The sequence below is a fragment of the Palaemon carinicauda genome, chromosome 22 (assembly GCF_036898095.1).
Source record: "Palaemon carinicauda isolate YSFRI2023 chromosome 22, ASM3689809v2, whole genome shotgun sequence".
Taxonomy (NCBI): Eukaryota; Metazoa; Arthropoda; class Malacostraca; order Decapoda; family Palaemonidae; genus Palaemon; species Palaemon carinicauda.
In genome coordinates this window covers 10,480,927-10,504,926 of record NC_090746.1, presented here as the reverse complement: position 1 = coordinate 10,504,926, position 24,000 = coordinate 10,480,927, and the positions used below count along the sequence as shown (strand labels likewise).

Genomic DNA, 24,000 nt, shown 5'->3' with positions numbered 1-24,000 from the left:
TGTGATAACTAAGCAATGTGACTTGTCCAGGTAAGAATTCTAGGAGTCCTAGTACTTCCTATAACAAACCAATGGACCTGCCCAATTCCCACCTTGCTAGGGGAAATAGGGACATAAATATATGAACATATACAGTATGAGGTTACACAAGAGAAATGCTTACTACCTGCAGACAGTGGAGGCTACCTTGTAGAGTACTGTAGGTGCTCTGCCCCAAGAGAGAGGAAGATGAAAAAATAAAATGCCAGTCACTCTTATCACTCATCCCAGACTTAATCCCGGCTAACGTCTGCTCTCAACAGTCTGCTACTTGTCCAATCAAGGAACTTGAGGTGTTTAAACTACTTGTTGAGCACCCACCACAGGACCGATGGAGAACATATCCATGTTCCTGTGAGTTACGTCTCGCAGGCAATGGGCAGTGAAGGTCGTGTGACACTTCCACACACCCGTTTGTAGAAAATGCATATAGAGTAGTTTTCCTTAAATGATAAAGACATACGCATGCCCCTAATATCGTAACTCTTAGTTTCTGGGATTGCAAGGGAGAGTCAGGATTCAAGGTTCAATATATCATTTTGCGAATCCACGCAGATCATATTCCTTGTTCTCGACTAAACCTTCCCGATGCTGACAAACATTCCATTAACTCGGGGACAAGCAGCTGTGGTTTGTTTGAGGTAATACCTCAGGGTCCCCACTGGGCATAGTAGCAACTGATCTGGGACATTTGTTACATTAAGAAGACTCCTCAATCCGGAAGGGCCCGTTTCTAGGATTCGTTACTGCCAAATTTTGAGTCTTTGCAACAAACTCAGGGACAAAACCGAGCATTACCTGTCCCTATCTCCTTAGAAGGGAGGCGTCATTGGAAAAGCCGCTCAATTCACTGCCTCTCTTGACTGAGTAGGAAGACCGTCTAAAGCGTCACGTGAAAATCTAATGCCTGATGCAGCGGCTCATAGGGGTCGCCTTTCAGGGATCATAGTACACAAACTACTTTCCATAGAGGCAGTCTAACTTCCGGCTAAGGAAAGGTATGTGAGAGACTGTATTAGGAGAGACAATTCCAACAAAGAGGAAATATTAACTCCTTTCATTCTAAAGGCAAGGCTCAAGGCTGAACAGTAGCCTTTCACCGCCGAGACTGGGACGAGTTTTTCCTCCCAGAAGGTATAAAAGAAGACTGCTATCACGGGGATAGTGGCGTCGAGAGTTGTGATACCCCTTCCACAACGCCAACTGCAGAAGAATGCCAACTTTACCTATTAGACTGTGGCTGATGATTCCCAGATGTAACAGGAAATCCTTTTTGCAACAGGTTGCTAAAAGACTCTCTTTGAGAGGAGATGCCATACAACGTCCAGGTGTAAAGTTGTAAGGAATCTACGGCTTTGTGGTATATCTTCACGTGTGGTGGTCTGAGTAGATTGTGACATAGAGGGAGCTCCGTCAGCACCTCTGTGAAAATGTAGAACGTCTGGAAACCATTCTGCATGGTGCCACATTGCAGCTATGATGGTCATCAAAAGGTCTTTGGATGCCCTTATTTTGTTGAGCAATTCTTGCAAGGAAAAAGGGGGAGAACGCATACACATCTATGTTGTCCTTATGCTGTTGGAAAGCATCTTGAAGTGCTTGGGGGATCTGGTACTGAATGCAGTACATAGGAAGCTTGTTGTTCAGAGACGTGGGGTTTGCCGACAGTAGACTTTTTCGTTACATGTCAGGACTTTGTTGGCTACCTAACAATCAAAAGACCATTCGGAACCAACTACTCAAGTCGCTCTTGCTCGGGATGAAACTGGCTGATACGGCTACCTATGCCAGCTAGCTAACATAGGTGCTCTGAAAAGGTACCACTTTCTTTGTTTATATATGCCACTACAGTGTCCTGAAAGGAGCTGTTGGAATCGCAAGAGGGCCAGAAAGGCTGCCCTCATATCCAGAAGGTTTATGAGGCAATGTCACTTGGACTCGGACCACACACCGGACACCTTTTGGCACAACACGTGAGGCCCCCATCGTTCTTTTGATGTGCCTTTGAAGACACATCGAGGTAGAACTCGCCTTTATTCTAGACAATGCCTCTTGCATGCGCAAGTCTTGATGGGAAGACTCTCCCAAGAGTGCACTACACGTAGCATAAATGAGGCGTGCACCTTCCTCAGGCAGACAAGCTCACCTCACTAGATGGTGGCTTGCACCATGGTGTGCAAGACTTGTTCACTATATTCCAGATAGCACACTACCTCGCAAAGGAATCTGACCATATCAGATGTACGGTCAGAAGAGGGTGGGAGACCGTGAACGTTACGATGTACAATATACATATCTGAGTACGGCAACCAACAGAGGTTCCGTCCTGTGAAGTATCCACCTCTACCATTAAAATAATGGGTGACCTAGATCACATGCAGACCTCAGTCAGACAAAGGAGCTCGCCCACCCACCTAGCTAGTGCTCTGTGAACGGGTGCACAACACTGAGCAAAATTTCCTCGCGAGACTTGAGTCTGTGCTCATGCCCAAGTAAAATGGATCCGAGTACTGTACTCTTGTACGACCTGCCTCCCGCCGAAGCCTGGCGGTTAGCGTTATGCACTCCTACAGGAGGAGGCATTCGCTCACAAAAGGCAGCGGGAGACTGGTTGTCGCAGCAACTTCTGCGTGAGGAAAAAAATTTCCCTTCAGATTTTTCAGAAAATGGGATGGGCTCTGGGCTACCTGGTCAACCAATTACCCAGCAGAGTAGCCAACACTTCCCAGAGATTGTGACTGTCACCCCCCCCCCCCTGAAAGGTTAGCAAGTTCCACTGAGTGGAACAAGGAACCTTCGACTCTCAAGAGGAAGGTCAATCCTTATCAGTTGCTCCCGAGGGGCCGAGAGATTGTCAAGCAAGTAAACATCTCAAGTTGATTGATGTCGAGACATGTAAGCATGCAACTGCTATGTAGGGGATGGGGGGAATTCTGTCCTCCAACTGCCTTCGCTCCAGCGGGAGTTGGCATTGTAAGTGTGCTTACAGATCAGTAATACCAGGGTAGCCCGTGCTCCCTAGAGGAAGATGGGATTACAGCAAATCTCCTTAGCGATCGCTGTTGGGCAAGAGACTGGTCGCTAACGACTGAATGCATGCAATTACTTCTGAAAAAAAAAGAATGAAATGTCTCTTCAATCTATTGTTGGACAAATAATGTATCCATAAGTTCATTCACGAGCCAATAACAGACCCAGGAGGCGGGACGAACACACAGGCGCAGCCCGAATGGTCAGTTGCGTCCAGAACTAGGTTGGAGAACATTGATCAATGTTTGCAATCTAAATCTCCCTCTTCCTATGACCCAGAACCCTTAGAAACAATGTATGCATTTGTATTTCTACGTTTCCAATATGCAAAATTGGCATAAGTTCCAAATGTTCCCTACATGCAAAGTTTCGGAGTCTAAGTATTTCAAATACTAAGACGGCCGATCCGAAAGTTAGAAAGGGACTCCCTGGAATGAAGGAAGAGTCTACAGTACTTGAGGGTAGACTACCTATGTCTGGTTATGGGAAGGTAGGAGGGTAATGCATAACCTGATTCCCGCACCGAATATAACCATCGAATCTAATGATTTATTAGAACGAGGTTCTAATTGTATCATGATACATAGGCCTTATCAGCATAAAAAGATCGCTTGACCACATGCGGTTGCACAAGCATAACTTCTTTGCCTCCAGGTAAGTGTTTGAAAACAAGCCTGAGCCTGCTGGTGGAAATATGGTATTTTCATTATAAAATAAATTTTTGAACAGTGTACTTACCCGGTAGTTATATATATAGCTTACGTCCCTGACGTCACGGCAGAAAATTCAAAACTCGCGCCAATCGCCAATTGGATAGCCAGGTGTACCACCCCTGCGCCCTAGCGAGGTACCTGGGAACCATTCCAGGAACCCTCATATATTTCATGCTTCTAGTCTCTTAGAGGGGAGGAGGGTGGAACTTAAATTATATATAACTACCGGGTAAGTATGTTCAAAAATTTATTTTAAAATGAAAATACCATTTTTAAACATAAGACTTGCCCGGTAGAATGTTAGAGACAGCTAGTATATCTGGAATTCTGCTTAAGAGTTAATTAAAACAAACTTAGGGGTTCGTACCTGATAAGGAAGCTGACTTCAATGATTCTCTGCCTCATTATGTCTGCTAGCCTTATGAGATCCAGCGGTCCTCCAAGGGGGCTGAAGATCTCGTAGGGACTGTTAAACCGGTGTATATACCTCATTATGACAGAACCTCCTCCAATAACCAGTTCCGGGCGCTCTTCAAGGAACAAAATTGACCACCTGACTAAAATCAATGATTGTGGAAGACTGACACAATCTCCACAAACAACCAGAAAAACAAATAAAAGTACCAAGAGAAGAAAAGGTTATTGGGATTATGGGAACGTAGTGGTGGATCCTTCACCCACCACTGCACTCGCTGCTACGGATGGACACAGAGTGTAGCAGTCCTCGTAACGAGTCTGAACACTTTTCAAATAATATGAAGCGAACACAGATTTGCTCCTCCAAAAGGTTGTGTCCATTATGCTTTGCAATGATCTATTCTGTCTCAATGCTGCCGACATTGCTACTGCTCTGACTTTGTGAGTCTTGACCTTTAAAAGACCAAGGTCTGCTTCATTACAATGTATATGTGCTTCCTTAATCAAGAGCCTGATAAAAAATGACAAGGCATTTTTTGACATCTGTAACGAGGGCTTTTTGACCGAGCACCACAGAGCTTCAGAATTGCCTCGTAAATCTTTTGTTCTATCCAAGTAGCATCTCAGAGCTCTTACTGGGCATAAGACTCTTTCCAACTCCTCACCAACTAAATCAGAAAGATTCGGAATCTCAAACGCTTTGGGCCAAGGTTGAGAAGGGCGTTCATTTTTGGCAAGAAATGATATTTTAATTATAAAATAAATTTTTGAATATACTTACCCGGTGAATATATAATAGCTGCAACTCTGCGGCTCGACAGAAAACACACTCAAAAAACTCGCGAGCGATCGCTATGAAGGTTGCGGGTGTGCCCACCAGCGCCAACTGTCGGCCAGATACCACTCTTGCATGTAAACAAACCCTTCAATTCTTCTCGTCCCGCTGCGTCTCTATTGGGGAGGAAGGGAGGGTCATTTAATTTATATATTCACCGGGTAAGTATATTCAAAAATTTATTTTATAATTAAAATATCATTTTTAAATATTTAACTTAGCCGGTGAATATATAATAGCTGATTCACACCCAAGGCGGTGGGTAGAGACCAGAGTTAATTAAGTTTACAGCGTATAAGCTAAGAGTTTTTTCATTTTGACAGTTATCAATATAACAAAACCAAAATATATAGGTACCTGGTAAGGAAGTTGACTTAGACGATTACTCTGCCTTGTAAGTCTGTCTTCCTCACGGAGCCCAGCGATCCTCTTAGGATGCTGAAAGACTCCCAGGAGCTGAAGTATCAAGGGTTGCAACCCATACAACAGGACCTCATCAAACCCCTAATCTGGGCGCTCTCAAGAAATGACTTTGACCACCCGCCAAATCAACCAGGATGCGAAAGGCTTCTTAGCCTTCCGAACAACCCATAAAACAATATTAAAAACATTTCAAGAGACAGATTAAAAGGATATTGGAATTAGGGAAGTGTAGTGGTAGAACCCTCACCCACTACTGCACTCGCTGCAACGAATGGACCCAGTGTGTAGCAGTCCTCGTAAAGAGTCTGGACATCTTTTAAGTAAAATGACGCGAACACTGACTTGCTTCTCCAAAAAGTCGCGTCCATAATACTTTGCAGAGATTTATTTTGCTTAAAGGCCACGGAGGTTGCTATATCTCTAACTTCGTGCGTCTTAACCTTAAGCAAACATCGGTCTTTCTCATTCAAGTGAGAATGAGCTTCTCGTATTAAAAAAATCTGATAAAATATGACAAAGCATTCTTTGACATAGGCAATGAAGGTTTCTTAACTGAGCACCATAATGCCTCAGATTTCCCTCGTAATGACTTAGTACGAGCTAAATCGAACTTAAGAGCTCTAACAGGACATAATACTCTTTCCAGTTCGTTGCCTACGATCTCTGATAAGCAAGGAATATCAAAAGATTTAGGCCAAGGACGAGAAGGCAGTTCATTTTTGGCCAGGAAACCAAGTTGAAGTGAACAAGTGGCTTTTTTCTGTAGAAAAGCCGATGTTCTTACTGAAGGCATGAAGTTCACTGACCCTTTTAGCCGAAGCCAAGCACACTAGGAAAAGTGTCTTGAGGGTGAGATCCTTCAGGGAGGCTGAATGTAATGGCTCAAACCTGTCTGACATGAGGAACCTTAGGACCACGTCTAAGTTCCATCCAGGAGTTGCCAAACGACGTTCCTTAGAGGTCTCGAAAGACTTAAGGAGATCTTGGAGATCTTTATTGTTGGAAAGATCTAAGCCTCTATGTCGAAAGACCGAAGCCAACATGCTCCTGTAGCCCTTAATCGTGGGAGCTGAAAGGGAGTGAACCTTTCTCAGATGTAAAAGAAAATCTGCGATTTGGGCTACAGAGGTACTGGACGAGGACACAGATGCTGACTTGCACCAGTCTCGAAAGACTTCCCACTTCGACTGGTATACTCTAATGGTAGAAGCTCTCCTAGCTCTTGCAATCGCACTGGCTGCCTCCTTCGAAAAGCCTCTAGCTCTTGAGAGTCTTTCGATAGTCTGAAGGAAGTCAGACGAAGAGCGGGGAGGCTTTGATGGACATTCTTTACGTGGGGCTGACGTAACAGATCTACCGTTAGAGGAAGACTTCTTGGAAAGTCTACCAGCCATTGAAGTACCTCGGTGCACCACTCTCTCGCGGGCCAGAGGGTAGCAACCAACATCAACCTTGTCCCTTCGTGAGAGGCGAACTTCTGCAGTACCTTGTTGACTATCTTGAATGGTGGGAATGCATATAAGTCCAGAAAAGACCAATCCAGTAGAAACGCGTCTATGTAGATTGCTTCTGTATCTAGGACTGGAGAGCAATAGATTGGTAACCTTTTGGTCAACGAGGAGGCAAAGAGGTCTATGGTGGGTTGACCCCAAGTAGCCCAAAGACTCTTGCCCACGTCCTTGTGGAGGGTCCATTCCGCGGGTATCACCTGACCCCTCCGACTGAGACAGTCTGCCAAGACGTTTAAGTCCCCCTGGATGAATCTCGTCAACAGGGAGATGCCTCGAATTCTTGACCATAAGAGAAGGTCCCTTGCGATCTCGAGCAGCGTGAAGGAGTGTGTGCCTCCTTGCTTGGAGATGTACGCCAAAGTTGTGGTGTTGTCTGAGTTGCCTCTACCACTAAGTTTCGAAGAAGCTTTCTAATATCATCAAGGCCAAGTGGACTGCTAATTGCTCCTTGCCGTTGATGTTCATGCTTTTCTGACTTGAGGTCCACAGACCCGAGCATTCCCGACCGTCCAGGGTCGCACCCCAACCCAAATCCGACGCGTCTGAGGACAACACGTGGTTTGGGTTCTTGACTGCTAGGGATAGTCCCTCTCTCAGACTGATATTGCTGTCCCACCATTTCAGGCATGCCTTTACTGGTTCGGAGACTGGGAATGATACCGTCTCTAATGTCTTGTCCTAGTTCCAGTGAGAGGCTAGATGGAACCGGAGAGGCAGAAGGTGTAGTCTCCCTAGTGAGACAAACTGCTCCAGGGATGAGAGAGTCCCTACGAGACTGTTCCAACTCCTGACTGAATAAACGTTTCGTTTCAGCATTAGTTGGACTTCGAGCAGGGCTTGACTGCGAATCTCCATCCCCAAATATAGAATAATCTGGGATGGGATCAGTTGGGACTTTTAGGTTGACCAAAAGTCCCAACTCCCTGGCCAGACTCAACGTCCAATGTAGATCCTGCAGACAGCGAAGACTGGACGATGCTCTGAGAAGCCAGTCGTCCAAGTACAGGGAGGCTCGGATCCCCAATAGATGGAGGGATTTTGCCACATTCCTCATGGGCCTCGTAAACACGAGAGGCGCAGGACTGAGGCCAAAGCACAGGGCTCGAAACTGGTACCCCACATTCCTGTAAACAAACCTCAGAAACGGTTGGGAATCCGGGTGTATAGGAATGTGGAAGTATGCCTCCTGAAGGTCGAGAGAGACCATCCAGTCGCCTTCCATAAATGCTGTCAAGACAGCCTGGTAGACTTCATCGTGAAGTTTGTCTTGACAATGAACACATTGAGCGCACTTGCCTCTTACGTACTCCTGCAGTGAACATGGCTGCCAAATCATTGGAGCCATCCCTGAGGGACTTGTTCCTGCAGAGAACGTGGCTGTCAGATCATTGGAGCCATCCCTGAAAGCCTTGTTTATGCATGACATAATTGTACAGCAAAACTTCAAAGGCTCGAAAATAGCTGTGAAGTCGACCTGTAAAATCTTGGAGCGTCTCATGGCCAGGCGCCAGGGAGAGTCTATGAGGTTTGAGAAGTCTATCTGGGCAGGGGCAGGAACTCCCAAGCCGAGAACTTCTCTCGTGTCATATCAGACTCTCGCTCTATAAGCCAGTTTAAAAGAAGGGAAAGCAAAGGCTGTCTCCCCCAAACTCCTCCTGGTGATAAACCAGTCGCCTAGCAAACGTAAAGCTCTCTTAGAAGAGCGAGAGAGCACTAGCTTATAAACAACGGCTTCGAAGTAGCTAGGCCTAGTGTAAGCTCTGACGTTTAGGCGAACGAGGAGCAGCAGTTACAAAAAGATCCGGACAAAGATCCTTAAAAATCAGCATTATTTATTTAAAGTCCATAGAGGGCTAAGCAGCTTTAGGCTCCTCTCCGTCTGACAGAGTCCTCAAGGGAATATCAGTAGGAGGGGGAACAGCAACTTCCTCATCTGAAGGAACCTTGTCCGACAATAGCCGAGTCTCAAGCAAGGGAGAGACCTACCGTGGTGGCAATGCTTTACAAGCAGAGTCCACACGCACTGGTGCATTAGTAGCGGACCAGGACGCAACGTCATGTAACTGCTTGACAGTCTGTGAACTGTCAACAACAACAGGTGCGTGAGGACGCACAGCGTCCACTCGAGACTGCTTTGACCGCCTAGACTGAGCAGTCAAAACAACTCTAGAATGCGGAGGTTGACGCTCAGCGTCAAAACAAGTCAACTCAGATTGTTGGCGAACGTCCTGAACGTCAACAGGAGCATCAGCAAGTGGCCTAACGTCCAAATGTGGCTGAAAATCCACACGAGACCGCATCGAGTGTGGTTCTAAACAACCTGACTGACGTGACTTGGCTACGCCAACGTCAACAGGACGCACAAAGGAACGTTAGGGTGGCTGAAGGCCAGGATCTCGATGAGATAAACGGCTAGGCTCAACGGACTTATCGGCAGAATAGTCTTCCATAAGGGAGGCAAGCTTATTCTGCATGTCTTGCCGTACAACCCATTTAGGATCAACGGGAATGGTTGCGGTAAGAGACGAGGGTAACGTCTGTGACCGCAAAACCTTGCCTACAAAAAGACTCTCGGAGTCTGTGTTACGCTTTTGTTAGGCGGCGAGCAGTCTTCCGATGACTGCATAGGGTCAGAGCTGTCCTAATAGTTAAAACCAGGACGCTGGACCTGTCCTGAAAGGACTGACTTTCGCTTAAAGGGCCTCGAAACCTTGTTCCACGGTTTCTTATGCGAAAAGCCTTCGGACGACGAGGAGAAAATCGTCTCTCTCGCCTTATGGTAGGGGTGATCTTGGTAAGATACACCTGATACCATAGAGGGAACGTCTGTTCGCTGATCAAGGCCTCTCGAACCCATAAGTCGTACGACATTACTTCTCCCCTGGGCTTGGGAGCTTGCAAGAGGTCCCGGACTAGGCGAACGACAGGCACGAACAGACGAACCCTCGGTCGCAACTCTGATAACACTTTGCGCAATATCACTTTATCACTACGATTTTATGTTTTGCACTTATTTCACTGAAATCGAATTTTTTAACAATTCACATTAGGTATGAATAAAACTGATTTCTACCTGAAGCACGCAATTCTACCCTCATCAAAAGGTTGTAATTGCGAAATCAGTCGTATAATGTAAGCACATTAATACCAGCAAAAAACAGTAAACATATTTTAAGATAAAAAAAAATCAGTGGCTGGGGAAGAGAATAAACACTAGTTCATTCAAAACTACGTTTACAATCTCTCACCGTACAGTGCCTTGGGACGAGAATAAAAACTAAAAACGTTTTATCCTTTCTCCCCGTACAGAGACTAGGGACGAGAGTAACTCGAGAACAACGTTACTCGCTTGGGACGAGATAAAGATCGGAACGTTCTCTCTCCTCTCTCTCTCTCCGTCTCTATCTCTCTCTCTCTCTCTCTCTCTTGATTTCGCACCGAAGAGAAGAGCCCACTTACCTTTCGTCAATAAATAGGTTATTTGACCAAAGGAAAAAACTGAAAGGTTTTTCAATTAAAAGTTCCTTTAAAATAGTCTTTAAAACATTTAAGCTTTGAAAGAAAAAAGAACAAAACGTCAGAATCGATTTACTCTTTCTGCAAAGTGAAACCGTGATACTCTCTCTCTCTATCGTAACGATAGAGCGCAAACTGCGTAGCATAAATAAACTAAACGTTAGTTCATCTTTGAAACAGTACGAAGACTATTCAAAGAAAAAAACTATCATAAAATATTTACTAAAAATATTTCATTTAATAAGTTTTAAATCATTAGCTCTGTAAAAGTTATTTACGATTGAAAAGGGCTCAACGTTGTTTAACTTCGGTTTCCAAGTTAGGACCGCCTACTCTCAGGAAAGGTCGCATATAAACAAATCATTAAAATTTATTTTGATGTTTATCATAAATGGAAAGCTAATCGAAGAGGCCTAATAAAGGCGGTTGAGATATAAAATATATAGAGGAAAATCTATAATTAATTTATAACGTGATAAGATAATTGCTAAAAGCCTAAAACACACTTCCGTCTAAGGGAAGGGTCGGCCATTTAAAAGTCAAAGAAAGTCCATACTCTCTCTCTTGTCATCAAAAATTAAATCTATCCAAAAACGAGTTCAAGAATTAAGATGAAGATAAAACACCTGCACTGCGAAAGCTCAAACCAAAATGAAGTACTTCACCAAATATGTTGAGAAAACTCCAGGTTCTACAGCGAGTATTGATACGTCTTGTCGTCAACGTCGACAGAGAAGAATTGAAGGGTTTGTTTACATGCAAGAGTGGTATCTGGCCGACAGTTGGCGCTGGTGGGCACACCCGCAACCTTCATAGCGATCGCTCGCGAGTTTTTTGAGTGTGTTTTCTGTCGAGCCGCAGAGTTGCAGCTATTATATATTCACCGGCTAAGTTAAATATTTAAAAAGCCTAATTGTAAGGCACATACAGCCTTACCATCACGAAAACCAACGTTCTTACTAAACGCATGTATTTCACTCACTCTTTTGGCTGTTGCGAGACTAACCAAAAATAAAGTTTTCATAGTAAGGTCCTTCATAGAAGCTGAACCAAATGGCTCAAACCTGTTGCTCATAAGAAACTTCAATACAATATCTAGATTCCAGGCTGGTGAATCTTGGTTTTGCTGTTTTGTAGTCTCAAAAGACTTAGGAAGTTCTTGCAGATCCTTATTGTTAGAAAAGTCTAGGTTTCTATGCCTGAACACAGTCGCTAACATACTCCTATATCCTTTAATAGTCGAGGAGGAGAAGTTGGACTTCCTTCGAAGGTGAAGCAGGAAGTCCGAAATTTGGGCTACAGAGGTACTGGATGAGGAAAGAGAGTTGACTCTACACCACTCTAAAAACTTCCCACTTGGATTGATAAACTTTGATCTTGCAATGGCTTGAGCTGCCTCCTTCGAAAAGCCTCTAGATCCAGTGCGTCTTTCGATAGTCTGAAGGCAGTCAGCTGAAGAACGTGGAGATTTTGGTGGAATCTTTCCGATTGGGGTTGTCTGAGTAGATCTACTCTTAATGGAAGGCTTCTTGGAGTGTCTACTATCCATTCCAGTACCTCTGTGAACCATTCTCTTGACGGCCAAAAGGGGGCCACTAGGATCATTCTGGTCCCTTTGGATGTTACAAACTTCTGTACCACTTTGTACAGGATCTTGTATGGTGGGAAGGCGTACAGATCTAGGTTGGTCCAATCCAAAAGAAACGCATCTATGTGGACTGCTTCTGGATCCGGTACAGGGGAGCAATACGCCTCTAACCTCTTTGTCTTTGATGTTGCAAAGAGATCTATGCATGGTCGACCCCAAAGACGCCACAGGCTCTTGCAAACTTGAAGATGGAGCGTCCACTCTGTCGGTAGGATCTGTCCTCTTCTGCTGAGGCTGTCTGCCATAACGTTTTTCTCCCCTTGGATGAACCTTGTTAAAAGGATAACGTTCCTCTCCCTTGCCCACAAAAGGAGATTCTTTGCCGTCTCGTACAGAGATATCGAGTGAATTCCCCCCTGTAAGCCAATGCCGTCGTGTTGTCGGCATTGACTTGAACCACTTTGTTGGTGACTGATCCTTCGAAAGTCTTGAGGGCTAATAGAACTGCCAACAATTCCTTGTGATTTATATGCAAGTTCTTTTGGTTCTCTGACCACAGTCCCGAAACTTCCAATTTGTTTAGGGTTGCTCCCCACCCTGAGTCCGAGGCGTCAGAGCATAACACAAGGTCTGGGCTCTTTTGCGTTAGGTCGAGACCTTCCTGGAACTTGTTCGATTCGTCCCACCACCGAAGGCAGTCTTTGATGGAGTTCGTAATTGGAATAGACATAGTCTCTAGGTCTTTCTCCTTGTTCCAATGGCTGTTGAGATGGAACTGGAGAGGAAGAAGGTTCAGTCTTCCAAGGGGAACAAATTGTTCTAAGGAGGAGAGGGTTCCTACTAGACTCATCCACTTCCTTGCTGAACACCAATTCTTGCTTAGAAAAGATTGGAGTTTCAACCTGGCTTGCTCCATCCTTAAAGGAGATGGAAAAGCCCGAAAAATCTGACTCCGAATCGTTATTCCCAAATATACAATCTCTTGGGATGGAATCAAGAGGGACTTTTCCTTGTTGACAAGGAGACCCAGTTCTTCTGTGAGGTTCAATGTTGTCTGAAGATTCTTCAGGCAGTGATCGTATGAGTGAGCTCTGAGAAGCCAGTCGTCGAGATACAGGGAGGCTCTGATGCCCCTCGAGTGGAGGATTTTTGCTACATTTAGCATGAGCTTCGTAAAGACCTGTGGGGCTGTGCTGAGGCTAAAGCATAGGGCTCAAAATTGGAAAACTTCTCCCTTGAAGACGAATCTTAGGTAAGGCCTGAAGCTCGGATGGATTGGGATGTGGAAGTAGGCATCCTGGAGGTCTAAAGAGACCATCCAGTCGCCTTTCCTTACTGCAGCTAGAACTGATTTCGAAGTCTCCATTGAGAACTTCGTCTTCTGGATGAACTTGTTCAGCGCACTCACGTCCAGGACTGGACGCCATTCCCCGAGTTCTTGGGTACCAGGAACAGGCAGTTAAAAAAGCCTGGTGAACATATATCCTGTACTTTTTCTATGGCCCCCTTTTCCAACATGAGAGACACTTGGATGGTCAGAGCTTGTCTCTTTGCCTCCTCTCTGTATCTGGGAGAGAGCTCCACAGGAGCTAAGACCAAAGGAGGATTCCCTTGAAAGGGGATCTTGTAACCCTCCTTCAAGATCTGTATAGACCATTGATCTGCTCCTCTCTTCTCCCACGCTTGCCAGAAGTTGAGTAGTCTGGCTCCTACTGCCTGAAGGCAACAGCAGTCAGACTCTGCTTCGCCCTGCTTTGAAGCCTCTCCTCTTATTCCTTCTAGCATCAGGTCTGGAGCTACCCCTGCTGGAAGATCTCCCTCGAAAGGGCTGGGAAAACTTGGGAAAAGAAGTTTCCTCCTTAGGTGAATGAGGGTGGAAGAGCTTTTCTGGCTGTCTTAGAGACCAGATCTTGAGTAGCCTTTTAAGCCAAGGCTGACGATATCTCCTTAATTAGTTCTTGTGGGAACAACAAGGGAGAAAGAGGTGCATACAACAGCTCGGATTTCTGGAAGGGAGTAACCCCCAAAGAAAGAAACGAGCATAACTGATCCCTTTTCTTTAGGATGCCTACAGAAAAGAGCGCTGCTAATTCGTTGGATCCATTCCGCAAAGCCTTGTCCATACAGGACATTAAATGGAATAGGGCAGAGGTATCCCCCTCTTTAAAAGTAGCAACTTTTTTACCCAAAGCTCCAAAAGTCCAGTCCAAGAAGTTAAAAACTTTGAAGGCTCTAAATATACCCTTGAGCAGGTGGTCCATCTCCGATGTAGACCAGAAGATCTTGGTCTTCCTCGTGGCCGACCGACGAGGAGCGTCTACGAGGTTTGAGAAATCTCCCTGGGCAGAGGCAGGTATCCCCAAGCCGAGAACTTCTCCTGTCTCGTACCAACTACTAGACCTGGAGGCCAGTCTAACTGGAGGAAAAGCAAAAGCTGCTTTCCCTAAGGCTTTCTTAGACTGCATCCACTCACTCATCAGTTTTAGAGCCCTCTTAGATGATCACGATAAAACCATCTTGGTAAAGCGAGCCTTCATAGAAGCCTCCCCAAGAGTAAACTCGGACGGAGGCGAACGGAGAGCCAATGGCACAAAGAAGTCTGAGAATTCCTCAGTAAAAACTTTCATAAGTTTTTTCAAGTCGGCAGAAAGACGAAAAGAAAGTCCTCATCATCCGACACTTCCTCAAACTCCACAGGAGAAAGCTGACCTTCGACGTCCTTCTCTAGTAAAGTTCCATCGCGAGTAACAGAGATGAGAGCAGTATCCTTCTCGAGAATATCCTGAGTTCCGACAGCAACAGAAACAGGATCATTGCGAATATCAAGTGGGCATGATACTTGCAGCTCAGCCAAACGCTCGCAATCAACACGATCGGAACCAATGAGTTCCTGAACTTGAACTGCGTTAGAGCCTTCCCTGTCATCTTGGAAAGAGTGAGCCTCATCATCATAATCAAGACTAACCTCTGAAGCGTCTGAAATATGGTAAGAGGTAGGGCGTTCAGGATCGTATCCTGAAAGGCGCTTGCCGTCGCTTTCTGACAAGCGTTCAGCGCTGCGAACCGCTTGCCACTCAACGACCTGTTCAGCTGTTTGCCGCTCAGAAACACGTCCTGGAGGACGTTCCATAAGGTAACTTGAAGAGCGGAAGGCGTCCTGAAATCTAGGACGTTCGACAGCCTGTTTCGCAGGAAGTTCTGCAGCCTGTTTCGTAGGACGATCGGCAGCCTGTTTCGCAGGATGTTCGGCAGCCTGTTTCGAAGGACGTTCAACAGCCTGTTTTGTAGGACGAACGGCAGCCTGCTTCGAAGGACGTTCGGCAGCCTGCTTCGAAGGACGTTCGACAGTCTGTTTGGCAGGGCGTTTGACGTCTCTCTTTGAAGGACGTTCGGGCACACGATCTGACCAAAGGATCTCTTTGCGCTTGTAAGGGCGTTCTGTGCCTTGTAGTAAAGCGCATTCGACATTAGGCCTGTCAACTGCGGACTTAGGTGATCGTTCAGGATCACGTCCTAAAGGACGTTCAAGGAAGCCAGCAGGAAGCTTAGAGCCTCGACTATGAGGACGTTCGACATCATGAACCGCCGTTCGCTTAAGGCTACGTTCGGGAACACGTCCTACAGGACGTTTCAAAACGTGCTGAGCAGCTTGCTCGCTGTCTCGATCCTGACAACTGTCACGCGTGTCAGCTTGAGGTTTGTCGCTACGTTGATAGTTCTGCATGAACGACGCTGCTTTGCATTTCTTGTAGCATGACAAAATCAGGATCTGAACGTTGTGTTATTGGTGATGACACCACAATGTTTTCCTCATCGCTCAGGGGTATAGAGCGCCTGGAAGGTGAAAACCAGTCCGAAGGCTGCGTGGGCGCCTGGATTGAGGTTAAGCCTGGTCCTGACTGCATTGTAGGATCCTTGGTAACGTCCGACGTCCTATAAGGACGTTTGGTCGGAGAACTTTCAAACGACTCTGGCGTATCCCAATGGCTACAACCAGGCCACGAACTAGCAGGACGTTGGTTGACCTTATCAAAGGTCCTCTTAAGAGGTCTGGAAGCAAGCTTCCCGACTCTTTTAGGCAAGGCGTCATCCAAAGACGACGAGAAACACTTAACCTCACTTTTCCATTGGTGAGGGTGAACGTCCTGGGAAGCGCCCACAGGTACGTCTGCTCATGTTTTAAAGCCTCTCTTCTCCTTTCGCCGTTCGACATTCCTTCTCCCAGGGGTTGGGGAGCTTGGAAGAGGTCTAGGACTAGGAGGATGACAGACGCGAGCAGGCGCACCCTCCACTCCCCTTTTCGCACTTTCACCCTTCAACTGCTTGACGTCGGACATCAGCTGGGTTCTGTCCGCCGCAAGCGATTCCACTTTAGCGCCAAGCGCTGGAATCGCAACCAACATATCTTTGAGCGTCGGCTCATTAGCAGTTACAGTAGCGGAATCAGGATCTACCACTACAGGGGAAGGAATAGGGTTAGTGACATGGGAAGAGGAAAAGTCTTTAGAAGAACGGGAAGAACTTCGTCTCAACCTATCCCTTTTGAGTTTAAGCCTATACCTGTCAAACTCAATCCATTCATGCTCTGATAATAGAACACACTCATCACAGCGATCCCCCAAATCACATTCTTTACCTCTGCAAGCAACACAGAGAATGGGGATCAAGAGAAGCTTTTTCCATTCGGGTCTTACACCCACTACTCAGACATAACCTAAAAGTTATAGGGGGAGTGGCCATTTTGAAAAAAATTAAAGAGAAATCAGACAAGCAAGGGTCAAAAATTTTCTAAATCCAATCGAATTAAAGAATATCCAAAAGCGAGAGTCAATAACCAAAGTTTTGTACTTCACCAAAATAAGATCAAAATTGACGAGCAGAATATCCACGTGTAATCGGCGATTGGCGCGAGTTTTGAATTTTCTGCCGTGACGTCAGGGACGTAAGCTATATATATAACTACCGGGTAAGTCCTATGTTTAAAAAATGTATGTATGTGCAACGAATCGCAACATTATTGCCCAAAAGAAATTGATTGTTGACTAGCTGTAGCATTGTTAACATGTTCGTGCCATCGAACCTATGTCGGTATTGAATGTTTGCTAGCTTCAGCACAAGCATCCCTGTAAGTGAATAATAGTTACTTGCTATTATTAGTAAACGTAGGCAGAAGCTGACACTATCCCCTTGGGACTACTGTACAAACTTGTGAAAAAAACCTTGCAAGGCTGAGTCTCACTGACTTCGAAGAGCTCTCCATTCCATAGGGAAAACAAGTCCAAGATACTAACTCCAAAGGATTACTTTTCACGAAACTTAACATTTAACGAGAATTGTTGTGCCCCTGGGACAAAATGATGGCAAGCGCCGACCACAAGCGATCAGCAGCGAATTGTATTTGCGACAATAACCCAGAGGTTTTGTCTTGATGAACTCCTTCGGTTATGTTTACACATCCAAAGGAGTTCGTTTCAGCCTTTTATAAGGTGCTCTCGTACAACCTGCCTCCCGCTTAGCGAATGCCTGTAGTTGTGTAAACCTTCTTAGGGAAGGGAATTTCCCATGAAGAAGCATAGCCTCGCATGTAAGGGTGTGTTGACCAAGAACACAAAGAACACAAACACTGGGCAGGTTTGTTCAAGATTACCGAAAAAGCACCAGCAAACGTTGGCAAGCGTTAACGAACACTGGACTGTGAATAGTTTTGCATATAAAGGTTATACACCTAAGCATACAAAGAACATATACCCTTGACAGGAGCCCAGAGGTTGGCAAGCAAGGTCTTGCGCACTCGTTTTGTGAGGCGAACGTTAGCGATACAAACGCTGGCGAACGTTAGCGATACAAACGCTGGCGAATGTTAGCGGGAGCTGATGAGACAACTGCGCAGATGTTGAAGTTTGTGCATCAGCATGTGCAGGCAACTTAAATGTCTGCGCATGATCTCTCTCTCCTGTATACCAAGCTGAAATTCACACAGTTACTCATAGAAAGAAGACGAAGTTATAATGAGATGTATTACACAGAGAGATCTGCGATGTTCTCACTGTACTTGTGTGCTATACAACAAGTCCCGAAAGGGCAAGTGAAGTATTGAACGCTTAAGAGGGCCAACATGTCCCGAATGGGTGAGTGAAGTATTAAGCGCACTGAACACCCTCTACAATTGGCGAGTGTTGGGTTAGGCGCATATGAGAGGAGGGTACAGCGCATAGCTGTGGATGTGTGTTGAACTCCCTCATGGGATTGTGAAGTAATACAGTAAGTGCTTAGGATTGGGAGTGTGAGGTAATACAGTGAGTGCTTAGGATGCCGAGTGTGCTGAACACCCTCTTTAGTTGGTGAGTGTCTGGTTAGGCGAATTGGTATGAGTGCGCACTAAGCTCCCTCAACTGTATGTTGTGTGATGAACTCCCGGTATGGACAAGTGAGTACATAAGCTCGTAGATGGTAGCGCGCTCTGAGCTCCTAGCCCCCTAACCTCAATAGGTGAGAGGTTAAGCACACTTGCATATTAGGTTTGTCATTCTCTTGTCAAAGAAAAGAAGTTTCTGCCTCATAAGAGTTTGAAATTATGAGGCCAGGATCCTATGGTCCTGGCCTTATAAATCTCCATGAGCTTTGTTGTGCAACAGAGGTATAGTGTAGGCCATCACTCCGAAGAGTTATGACCCACGAGACGTTTTCTCCTCCTAAAAGGTTAAACCAAGAGGCACAGGCCCAGAAGTACCTGGTCTCACAAGGCTCTGAGAGCTTTGTTGTCAGCAATAACCCCAAAGAGTTAAAGCCTATGTGACTCGTCGATGGGAGAGGTGGCAACCACTAGCGGTCAGCAAGCATCACCATCTGCAGCAAGGACCCCAAGGGAAATTGCTCACAAAACTCGTTTTGTACCCTGAGGGTATGGCAGTGATGAGCAGGAACTGCAAACAGTCACCTAACTCCTCTGTCAGGCTCCAAAGAGCTTTGCGGGTAATGGACGAATCCAATCTCGTCAAAGGAATCCTCAGGAGGGAAGGTAATCAACCTCTGTTGCCGGGGATGTTGCTGGACAGAACTTGGTGAAGGATAACTCTCCATCAGAATGGAACGTCGCCAACACCTGATAAATATTACACTCTTCCTAGGAGGGAGAAGTTGTCCAACACCTGTGCTCATGTTTCCGGTCAAAGATCAGAGCTCAAGTTGAAGGTCGGCATTGAGTTTTGCCGGTGAAATGTAGCCGAAGCTTGTTTCTTGATCCCTCCGAAGGAATTCCTTCATGAGTGGAATCTCCGTAGGTGCTCAGCCTGCCTCTATTATCATTCCTATGAATGAAGGTGAGCAGAAGTAAAATTTTAGGCCGTTTAGTTCTTTATTATGGTTGTTAAACTAAATAAAGCAGAGAACAGACAACACCCGCTCTCCCCCAAGCCAAAATTAAAAGTGGCTTGTGTTGGCTACGGCATGTGTGAGAGAGGTGGATGGTCTACATCCCGCTAAATAGCAGAGGGTAGTAACACCTCGCTAAAAGCTTTACGGCTAGTTTCACCTGTCGTAGAAATATACCTCCATAGTAAAGAGCTGAAAGGTTTGTATTTAGTGCCAGAACAAAGAGGTTTAAAGGTGGGATGGTGGTGGGGGACTCCTCATCTGATAAGTAAGGATATGGGTTCTAGGTTAGGTTGGGCGGAGAACCTGAGGTTAGGTTGTGGCCTTGTGTTTGATTCACTTTTAAAATGAGGTGTTTCAGTTATAACTTCTAGATTATTATGTCTATAAATCTAAAAATAGAGATTAACACCAAGTATTTGCATCACAATCTGTCAAAGTAATGTACCTATAAATACACAAAGAACAACTCATTTTCTTGATTAGGGATATTATGCTATAGTATAATTTTACCCTTGGTATAATATTGGCATGGTATCAACAAATCATAATTGGCCTATTTTAAAAATTATCATTATACTGTAATATATTCTAGATTACAGAAAACAAATTCCTTTCTATAGACAGAATGAATTGAAACTAAGCATTAAAGTAAATTTACGATATATCCAACCTGCTACAAACTACTTAATTATTATGCAATTATTGGTGTTATTATAGAAAACTCAGAAAAAGCTTAACTAATGAAGGAATGGAGTTTTCTTTGATAATGACCTTCCTTTCCATTGCAAATAAATAGTTAATAAGATATACTGTACACTAATTTATCCAATGGTAATGAGGGCCACCCAGCTGTAACCAGGGGTTTTGGGTGAGAAAAATTTACTGGTGAATCAATAAACAATAGTAAAACAAACCCTTTTCTTCTCTATACATTATTCCCTGGGACACATAATAGATCCACAGAAATTACACAAAATATTGGCATCCTTCACCCCAAAAATATTTATTACACTATTTTTCTTACATTTTACAAACCACATGTATCTGATCCTGTTCGTAAAGTGTCGTAAGTGAGTAGTTAAATCAAAAGTATTGCAGGAACTAGAAGAAGAGGAGGAAAAAAGAAGGAGTGTGCGCAATTTAGTGCTGTATAATGTACCAGAAAGTGAAAGGGAGGAAGCAGAGGAAAGAAAAACAGAGGATACTAATTGGTGTCAGGATATTTTCAGAAATAGTTTAGAGCTAGAGCAGATAGAGATGGAACAGGTAATAAGGCTAGGGAAGCGAAATGAGGGGGGGAGGGGACGACCTAGGCCAGTGCTTATTAAATTTAAGAATGAAGAAATGAAGTGGAAAATCCTAAAAAGTGCTAAGAAACTAAAACATGAACAAAATCCTTTGAAAAAAAGAGTAGGTATAACAAAGGACATGACGAAAAAGAAAAGAGAGGCTATGTCAAAACTTAGGGAAGAGCTCAAAGAAAAACAAAATAATGGAGAGAATGGCTGGATGATAAAAAACGGGAAACTCCTCAGAGAACAGGGGGCCAGAGAAAGGAGGTAAAGATAGGACCACAAGAAATGCAAAAGGGGAACAGAAAAAGGAATGAATACGGATCACGCGACAGACCAACGGAAAAGAATAAGAGAATTAGTTTCAAAATGATAAATATACAAGGCTTAACAAAGCAAAAATACATGGAAATGGAGAGTCTCCTAAACGATAGCTTTGATATCAACATAGTAGTGCTAACTGAAACACAACAAAAAATAGATAAGATTAATATAAGTGATGGTACAATTAAGAAGGAGAGTATGAGGGACTTTAAAGATAAAAAAGGAGGGGGGATAATGGTGATATACAAAGACGACAAGGATATAGAAATGGAAAAAGTTAATTCGAAGAACTTAGATATATTGGATGTAAAAGGGAATATCCTTAAAAAGAAAGTGAGACTTATTGTAGTATACATGGATTGTGGCGGGGATAGGGAAGGTAAAGAAAGAAACGTAGTGATACGAGCAGAGCTAGAGAAAAAAATGGAGGAAGTAGAGGAAGATGAAGCACTAATTATAATGGGAGATTTTAATGATCATCTAGGCTTCTTGGGATACCAAGAGGAGAATGAAAACGGAAAGAAAATACTCGAGGTAATAAACAATAAAAACCTTATATTATTAAATGTAGATGAGAAATGCAAAGGAATATATACATGGGAGAGAGGTGATCAAAGAAGTGCCATAGACTTGGTGTTGGTAAATAAAGAAATGTATGAATACTTCGATGAGATGAACATAGATGAAGGAAAAGATAAAGTAGATATATCTGACCATAATCTGATTGAGGTAGAGGTCAGCGTAAAAGCGAAGATAGAAAACTACAAAAAAGGATTTTGGAAAGAAAGTATGTATTACAAAACAGACGAAGAAAGTCTTAGGGAATACAGGGAAGAATTAAAAAATAATCTAGAAAGCAGAGAAATCACAAGGATGGATGAATTTGATGACGTTGTAGAAGAGGCAGCAAAATGAAAGCTACAAGCAAAGTACAGACGGAGAACAACTGGAGAAGAGAAAGCAAAGATAGAACCAGAGTGAATGACCAATGAAATCAGAGAGGAAATAAAAAAAGAGAAAAAAACTTAACAGAGAAAAACGAAACCTGACAGGGTAAGAAAGGGAAAGAGCGTTTCTGCTGTATAAACAACAAAAAGAGAGAACGCAGGTTATAATAAAGGAAGCAATGTGGGAAAATGAAAAGAAGAAGGCTAATGAAGTAAGGAAGGATAGGAACAAGATATTCAAAAATATTGACAAACTAAAAGGGAAAAAGGAAAAGGAAGAAGAAATACAATTATATGACGAAAATGGGGAAAAACTATCCAAAGAAGTAGCAGAGGAACAAATAGATAGGTTCTGGGGGGAAAACATTTATAAAATGCACGAAAATAAAATGAAAGAGGTATGGAATAGTGAAGAAAGACAAAGTTATATAGAAAAATTAAAGGAAATAGAAAAAGAAGAAAATTCATTCGGACACTCATTCCCTATAGAAATAAGAGAGCACATGGATATGATATCACCAATAACAAGAAAAATAACACCAATGAATATTCCCAAGTTAACAGAGGAGAAAGTTAAGAAAATTTTAAGAAAAATTAAAAATAAAAAGGCAGCAGGTCCAGATGAACTGAAACCAGAATTATATAAAACTATAGCTAATGACAGCAAATGTTTGGAAATAATTACAAAGTGCCTTCAAAATGAAACGGAGGAGAAGAACAAGCCAGAAAAGTGGAAAAAGTCTAAAACAAAAATGATAAAAAAGGTAAAGAAACCCACAGTAAAAGATCTAAGACCAATTGCCCTTACAAATGCCTCATACAAAATATTTATGGCCCTCATGAAAGATGAAATAGAAGAACACCTTGAGATAAATATGGAGATGAAAGAAACACAAGCCGGGTTCACAAAAGGAGGAAGAGTAGAAGATAACATATTTATTTTACAATACTGTGTAGAAGAAAGTTACAAAAGGAAGGAAAGTTTAATAGTAATTTCAATAGATTTCAAGAAAGCATATGACTCAATAAAGATGGAAAAAATAATAGAAATTATGAAAGAATATAGAATACACCCAAATGTAATAGATACATTGGAAGAAATCTACGAAGGAGACAAAACCAAAATAAACATAGGATATGAATTAGATAAAGAATTTGAAGTAACGAGTGGGATAAAACAGGGATGTACGGGGTCAACTACTCTATTTAAACTAATTACATATAAAATAATAAATGAATTAGAAAAAAAAAGGAAAAGGCTTTGAAAACGAAATAATAAAAATTAGGGCATTGTTCTTTGCAGATGACGGTCTAATTGTAGCAAAAAATATAGTAGATGCAGAAGCAAACATAAAAATACTAGTAGAAATATGTAGAGAATGTGGGCTAGAAATAAACAAAAATAAGAGTCATATAATCATATATAATATGAAAGAAAAACCTGAAGAAATAGAGGGTATTAAAGTAACAGATAGCATAAAATACTTAGGAATAGAGATAGAAGGGAAAAGAAATATGTTTAAAAAACAAAAGAAGAAAATGATGGAAAAGGCAGAAAAGCTAGCTAACCTAACCTACTCAATTATTGCGAAAAGCTGCCACAAAATACTGATAGGAAAAACATATTGGAAAAATGCAGCCTTACCCGGAATATTGTATGGCACGGCAGTAATGAACATAACAGAAAGTGAAATAAAACGATTACAGCAGATTGAAAACGGAGTAGGAAGAAAAATTTTGAGAGCACCATCATATGCAGCAGTAGCAACACTACGGGGAGAGATAGGAATGTCCGAAATGAAAACTAGGATAGCAGGAGGAAGGCTAAGGTTTGTGAAAGGGATAGAAGAGGGGAGAAATGATTTGTTGAAGACAATTCTGGAAGAAATGAAAGAAAATGAAAATAACAGGTGGATGAAAGAGACTAAGAAATGGATTAAAGATATGGAAATGAACGATAGAACCTTTAGGAGAATGGGAAGAGAAGAGCT

The 24,000-nt window shown here is 43.5% G+C and overlaps 1 protein-coding gene across 1 annotated transcript in view; it reads right to left on the bottom strand.

Annotated features, from left to right (window-relative positions):
• Nucleotides 1-24,000, bottom strand: part of Naa40 (N-alpha-acetyltransferase 40) — a 123,093-nt gene that overhangs the window by 97,236 nt on the left and 1,857 nt on the right. The gene's annotated exons all lie outside the window — the stretch shown is intronic.